The sequence below is a fragment of the Alexandromys fortis genome, unplaced genomic scaffold (genome assembly GCF_014885135.2).
Source record: "Alexandromys fortis isolate MF-2015 unplaced genomic scaffold, M_Fortis_MF-2015_v1.1 scaffold_164, whole genome shotgun sequence".
Classification (NCBI taxonomy): Eukaryota; Metazoa; Chordata; class Mammalia; order Rodentia; family Cricetidae; genus Alexandromys; species Alexandromys fortis.
In genome coordinates this window covers 351,441-359,269 of record NW_026068047.1, presented here as the reverse complement: position 1 = coordinate 359,269, position 7,829 = coordinate 351,441, and positions in this window count along the sequence as shown.

Here is a 7,829-nt window from a genome sequence, read left to right as displayed (position 1 = left end):
TAAATAGATAAATAGATAGATAGATGATAGATAGATAGATAGATAGATAGATAGATAGATAGATAGATAGAAGATAGATAGATAGATAGATGATAGATAATGAATAGATAGATAGATAGATAGATAGATAGATAGATAGATAGATAGATAGATAGATAGATAGATAGATAGATGATAGATAGAGAGATAGATGAGAGAGAGAGAGAGAGAGATGACAGAATGGTAGCTCAATGGTTAAGCTCCTGCAAGGCCCTGGGCTTTGATCTCAAGGCCCATTAATTATAAACATTTAAAAAATACTGCTGTCTAATATGCTTATATATGACAAAAGACTAACCTTGTCATTTTCAAAAGACATTCTAATTTCTGATTGCCACTTTACTGATGCCGGTATTTTGTTTTTGAAGCAGAAGATTATGGCTTGGAGTAATCTAAATCAAGCGTGACCTTTTTATCAGTGTTTGAATTGTGGCCCAGAAAGACAAAGCAAGTTTTCTAAACAACTTACTTTTATGGTTCCTGGTATTGTACCAATTCATTCATTTCTTCCAAACAATTCAATAGCACTTGAGAAATTTAATACGTGCTTTAAAAATGAATTCTCTTTGCCCAGGTTTAGAATAAAAGACTGGGAACAAAGGAGAAACTTACCAGACTTAGACTCTCCTTAGAACTCCGGCTATGGCTGACTAAAAATATTTTTAAATGCAAGTAGGACCTGGCATCAAAGGAAAAGCTAAAAGGCAATGCTACCATTATTTTTGGCAGGACTTTGAAACACCAGTAAATGAGTCTCTACAATGAAGCCTCCCAGCCCAACTTACATAAGTCAACAGCTTGTTTAAAGGCAAGATCTCACTTTAATTGGTTGCATTCTCCATCAGGATCCTGTAGTTGGAATGCCCTAGCCTGCTTTCCAGAGCTTCTAGCCAGTAAGTTGGTTCAATGCATCTGGCAGTTTTTAAATTGGTTTATTTGCAAAGTTATTACACAACTTACACATCTCTCCTCTCTTCTTCTCCCCCCTGCAGTGTGTGTGTGTGTGTGTGTGTGTGTGTGTGTGTGTGTGTACAAAGTCTCACTGTGTACCACCATTCATAGTGAAGATCTACAGAGAAAGGAAACTGGAAACTCGGGAGCATGAACTCAGGCATTGGGATTTCTTGTGTTCCGGGCAGTTCTTCCACATGTCACCCCATATTTCTCCTTGGTGGAAGAAAAGCAAAAGAAAAGCGTGTGCTCTTAGAACAAGGCACTCAACTTAGCCTTGGACAAGAGAAAGGTATTCTTCATTGTCAGGAGGACGAATTTCATTAGTCCCATGGAGACAAACTCTGTAACACTACCTAGAGTCAGGCATTCCTTTGGCCCCTGACCACAGCAACCCACAGCCTTTCTCCTTTGCCACCTGAATATAATTTTTCTTGAAACCTGCACTTGTTTCCAGACTTTATAAAGGTTTGCAATTGAGACTGCTCTGATGCCTTCAGCTCTCCTCCAGCAGCCCTTGGTCCCTGCTCTTCTCTCAAGACTACCTCCTTGGTCAGTGCTTAATGGAACCGTATCGAAGAGGCTAAGGGAGGACTAATGTGAGAACCATAGTCCTGGGTGAGCCCTCTAATGGCTTAATTTGAGCATTTAAATGTACTCCAGCAGAAAGCCGGAGCAGCATTCATTGCTACAAAGTGATACTTACTCTTAGTGGCTCCATTTAACACTCGTTCCTCCACTTCAGAATCCCATTATGCAGTTTGAAACCCTCATTCCAACTCACCCATTCTCCCGGGGGGTTCTCTAGTCCTGCTCTCTCCGGGGTTTGACTTTTTAAGGCTCTGTTTGAAACCACATTGGAATGTTTTGAGACTTGTTCATGGTTTGGTTCACGAGCTAGATCTGAAATAATCTTTATTGCCTTTTCTACTTCAGATTTCCAAGAACACCGTCCCTCGACCTTCAAATAGGTTGGCAACTCCTCAATTTTAGGTTTCAGAAACTGTAAGCAGTTAGATTTGAATCTCATATAAGTCTCCTAAGCCACATAATTCAATCCCGCTAAATAATGTCCAGTCAGAACTTAAAACTCTTGTGGACTTACAAAGATCCATTGTTAATTAGAATTTATAAACATTGTCTATGGCTGCCAAGATAGCTCATTGAATAAAGACACTTGCTGCCAAACCTCATGACCTAAGTTTTATTCCTGGGCCCCACATGGTGAAGGAGAGACCCAGCTCCCACAAATTGACCACTGACCCCATATACACATGCATACGTGAGCACAAATGAATAAATAGATGTAACAAACACTGTCTAGATCTTTTACAAGTTTTTTAAAAATTTTCTCTGTTGATATTTGGAACAGATTTTCTAGGAGTAATATGTAAGGACAAGTAGAAATTTATATTATACTAAATATATTATTTATATTATATTAATTGGTTATAGTAAGTTAAATATAACCAATTATGTTAAATTGTTATATTTATATTATAACCTGATTTTCCTAGTATGTATTTGCTTCCATTCACAAGAGCAAACCATTCATTTGTCCATTTGCTTGTCAAACAAATAAGAATTGAGCACTGATGTACTGGGCAGAACCTACTGTGGCACAGACAAGTTCCTGATTTATGGATCTTTGGAGTCCATGAGTTTTGAACTGAAATGTAGAGAGGATGTGTCTAGAGGCTGGAGAATGAATGTATATACTATAGTAAACAGTACCACATGTTGGAGAAAGTAAATAATACCAAAGGGGCCCTAGTGCTTCCTTCCAAAAGGTAACAGAGATAAACAGGGAAACCAGAGCCACATAAGGCATCAGGTTTTGAACTCACACAGACCTTTATCCCTCTGGTCTAGATGGGAAAGGAAGGAGCAGCACTAGCTGATTCCCCAGGTCCCATGGTTCTCAGAGGATGCCTGTGTGTGATGGATGCCTTCTCGGCCCTGGAGAGCTTTAGAACACTTCTGGACCGGAGAACAGAGCTCCTCTCAGTCCAGACACAATAATGAGCTTGGAAGGGAGAGGAGACGAACAGCTGCTGTCTGTGTAGCCTGACTGGGCTATAGCCAAGGGCTGATTCTAGTTGGATTTCACAATAAGATTGGAGTTCACACATAGAGAGATCCTGGAGAGTCTGATTGTCAGTTGCTAGCAGAGCACCTTTAATGTTAATGTCTTAAAAGCAACAGTCATTTTATATATTCACTATTTTGCAAGTTTAGATACCAAATTCTTCTGCTTCCCTGGCCCGGGGATGCACAGCCAATGGCCTGTGAGTGCTCACCTGCACTGCATGCTGTCAAAGAACCTGGTACCACTTGGGAATGCTGGCGCTGTCTGCAGGGTTGTCTGTCTGTCTCCTCACAGCCAAGCACATATGTTTACCAGCAGCATTGGGAAGGATTGCATTTTGAGTCACAGTGTCCTTCTCCACCACATTCATACATCCAAGAGTTAGGGGGAGAAGAAACAGTCTCTGTTAACTAAGCAACAAAAGGTGGAACCATACTGCAAGAATGTGGGCATTTATGAATTACTTATTTACCACACTGCTTGAAGGCACCCAACAAACACTTGGAGGAAGAAAGAATACATATCCTTAACTGCAGAGGCTTCTTGGTTATTTCCTCTCCTAGGAGCAAGGAACAGTTCTACAGATCAAAGGTTTGACTAGTAGGGAGTACTGTGAGGCACGAACCCTAGTGTGTACCTTGAAGGTCTGTAGAAGGTTTGGTCTGGGTTTAATTTTCAGTAAGATTACCATTCCCATAGTGGCATGAGCCTATAAGGACTCGGTGGGTGATAAGCCTGATAACCCTGATGACCTGAGTTAAATCCCACCTGAGCTGGATGTGGCGGTGCACACCTGTAATTCTACCATGCCTGCAGTGAGACAGATTGCGGAGAAACTTTTCAACCAGCTAGTGTGGAGTGCAGAGGCAGACATGCAAGAGAGACCTTGCCTCAAAAATGAGGTAGGAAAGAAAAACCAACTCCCACAAGTTGTTCTCTGACTGCCATAAGAGAATGCTGTGGCACATGACACACACACAGAGAGAAATAAAGGAAAGGAAGAAAGAGAAGAAAAAGGAATCCTATGGGAAACACCATAGATAAAATTAGATTTAACCACAGCCAGTATACTATATATTATTTTTTTTCATACATTGAAAAGAACCCTATCAATTCAATCAAATTCAAAAATGTACATAGAATGCTTATTTGGTTTGGGGCACAGTCCCTTGACGGATGTGGTGTTCCCCTCTGTATGCTGTGAATACCATTGATGAATAAAGAAACTGCTTTAGCCTGTTGATAGGGCAGAACATAGGTTGGCAGGGAAAACTAAACTGAATGCTGGGAGAAAGGAGGCAGAGTAGAGAGAAGCCATGTAGCCCCACGGAAGACAGACACCAGAACTTTAGCCAGTAAGCCACAGCCATGTGGTGATACACAGATTAATAGAAATGGGTTAAATTAAGATGTAAGAGTTAGCAAATAAGAAACTAGAGCTAGTGAGCCAAGCAGTGATTTAAATAATATGGTTTCTGTGTGATTATTTAGGGGCTGAGAAGCCAGGAACCAACAAGTGCCCTCCTCACAACACTTGACTAGAAATGATACTTAGAAAAAACACATGCCCTGTTTTCAGTATCTGACCCAGCCCCACCTAGATTTACTTCTCTCCTGGAGGTCCAGAATAGCATTTACTGTTCATACTGCAACCTCAGGACTCACATCCACCAGGCTTGGTGATTCCAGCTGCCCTACCCTTCCCATGAACGCTCGGAGCACAGCTGGGTGAGGTGGAACACACCTGTAACTCCAGAGCTCACAAGACTAAGGTAGGAGCAGTTTATGTTTTAAAACTCACAAGGCAGATGCCACTGGATCTCCATGAGTTCAAGGTCAGTCTTGTCTGCATAGAAAGTTCCAGGCCAGCCAGCGTTACACGACAAGACCCTGTTACAAAAACCACAACTTTTAGGGACGTTGGAGCACTTGAACAAGCTAGCCCTTCAGAGTGAAATGTCTTCGCTTACCTGCCTAACTTTTAATACATTCTTCAAGGACCCTCAGAACCTTATCCTGAGTTTGTTGACTGCCTGTTACAGCTGGAAAGTCACATTTTTGGGGATGTGGACTCAGCTATGCTGGTCATAGAGCAATTGGCCTTTGGAAATGCTAACAAATACTGTCAAGATGCTATATGCTCCCATAGAAATAGGAGTTTAAATGACTTTATCTGGTTATGCAGGGACATTGAAGGCATTCAGGTTAGGTAATTGTTTCTGTGCTTAGGGAGAGTCAAGGTGGAGCTAGATCAAGGAATTGTTTTCAATGCTGAAGGTTGGGACACATCAAAAGGAATTGCCCTGCAGGTAAAGGGGCAGTTAATCAGCCCAGGGTATGGCCAATAGTCCTGTCCTCTGCCAAATGTTTGTGGCCCGGTTATTGCCCTGATAAGTAGTCCTTGAGGCTTTTGCTGACTTGCAAGAATGCCTAGCACATGCTGGGTTGATGATTGCTTCTGAAAAGGTACAACAACAGTTTCCATATCAATACTTGGGGTATCAGCTGTTGCAGGCAGGAGTAAAACCACAGAAAGTTACTCTTTGCTTAGATAAACTACAAACTTTGAATGATTTTCAAAAATTGCTTGGAGACCTCAACTGGGTCTGGCCCAGTCTGGATATTCCTACTGGAGTCTTAAAACTACTCTTTTACATTCTGCAGGGGAATCTAGATCCAACCTCCTTCCGTAAGTTGACACCTTGGGCAAGGCAATGTATTACTTTAATTGAGGAAAAGCTTGCCTCTGCTCATATTCATTATATTGACTTTAGTCAGCCACTGTTGTTGACAACTTTCCCCTCTCAGCATAGTCCTACTGGAGGTTTTTGGCAGCAAGGACCCATCCTCTGAGTACTTGAACTTGTATCACCTGTAAAAATTGTCATCTCGTATCCATCAGCTGTGCTACGTGTTCTTCAGAAAGAGTATAAACTTAGTTTGCAAACCTTTGGAATGTTACCTGATAAGGTTATTACATCATAGATCGAGGCAGAAATAACTTGGCTGCAAAATTTTGCTGAAGATTGGATCTTGTTTTTGTGCACTAATCCCTGCAGGCTTGATAATCATTATCCTTCTGATAAATTGGTCACCTTTTTCAAAAATCATCTAGTATGCTTCCCTAAAGTTATTTCTTTGCAGCCTCTGGCAGGGGCACGGATGAGTCTTCCACCAGGAGAGCTGTAGTGGCCTCCCCTCCTGATTTTGATATTCCTCCTATTAATGCTAAATCTGCTCAGGTGGCTGAATTGGTCGCTATACAAATGGACTTAGAGAAATATGCTGATATTCCATTTAACCTTTTTACTGACAGTCAATATATAAGCAAATCTCTTGTACCTTTGGAAACTGCAGCTTATATTGCCTCTGTATCTCAAATCCAGATGCAGTTATTGGCTATTCAAAGTTTGGTTTGGACCCCATCTGTTCCCATTTACATAGGGCATTTGTGGGCTCATACTGACCTCCCTGGTCCCTTGAGCGAGGGGAATGCATTGGCTGATCAGCGAACTCATCAAATTTGTGCAGTTAGTCAAGAATCTTATGAAGTTGCAGAAAAAGCTCATAATCGTTTTCATCTCAATGCTGGGTCTTTAAGATTTCATTTTAAGATATCTCGAGAGCAGGCCACCGATATTGTTTTAAAAAAAAATGCTCTCTGTGTACAGAACTTTTAGCTGTTCCCCATTAGTTAATCCTCGTGGGCTTGCTCCTAATCATTTATGGCAAATGAATGTTACCCATGTTCCTTCTTTTGGGAGTATTCAATATGTTTATGTAACCGTGGATATTCTATTCTTATATTTGCCCCAGCCCATACAGGAGAAAAATTATGGGATAGTAGAAGTCACTGTCTCCAGGCTTTTTCCTACATGGGAGTTTCAAAAACTGTAAACACTGACAATGAGCCAGCCTACACCAACACTGGCTTTGTTAATTTTGCTCTAGTTCTCTATTTCTCATAAAACAGGAATACCTTATAATCTTCAAGGTCAAGCTATAGTGGAGTGAGCACACTGTATGCTCAAAGCCTATTTGTATAAAACAAAAAAGGGGGGGATATGGTTCCACCCCCCCAGAGACCATTTATCTTTTATTTTATACATTTTAAATTTTTGGACTGTTGATGCTCAATCTCGTACCGCTGCTGACCAGCACTGGCGACCAGATTCTTGCAGGATGCCTCACATCAAATGGAAGAATCTAGCAGATGGCACCTGGTGTGGTCCAGATCCATACTGGTGTGGGGAAGAGGGGCTGTTTGTGTTTTCCTGCAGGATGCTAACAGTCCAATTTGGGTATCTGAGCATCTGGTGCGTGCTGTGGATTTTCCTGTCCAGAAGGATTTTTATTTTAATTTTTTAATATTTAAAATTTTCTTAAAATTATAGAATTTTTTTTCCAGCTGTCTCTTTCCAAAAGCAAAAACCATAAGACCTTGAATATCTGTACAAGTAAGCCAAGAGCTATTTTGCTCTGCCAAGATTAGGTAGACAAGATGGCCTCAAAATATTCCTTGAATGCCTGCAGAAGCAGGTTAGAGAAACCAAAAGCAATTAGTCACATCATAACAAGTAGATAGTCAAAGATATACAGTTTTGGGTGGAGGTAACTAAGTCAGGGTTACTGGGAACCCATCTTTCAAATGGTGTAAAATGGCGTTTCTTTAGCCAACACAGGATGTGATAAAAGCTCTAAGAGGGGGTGCCTAGTTGGAGCAAGTGGATCACTAGGAGCATGTCCTTGA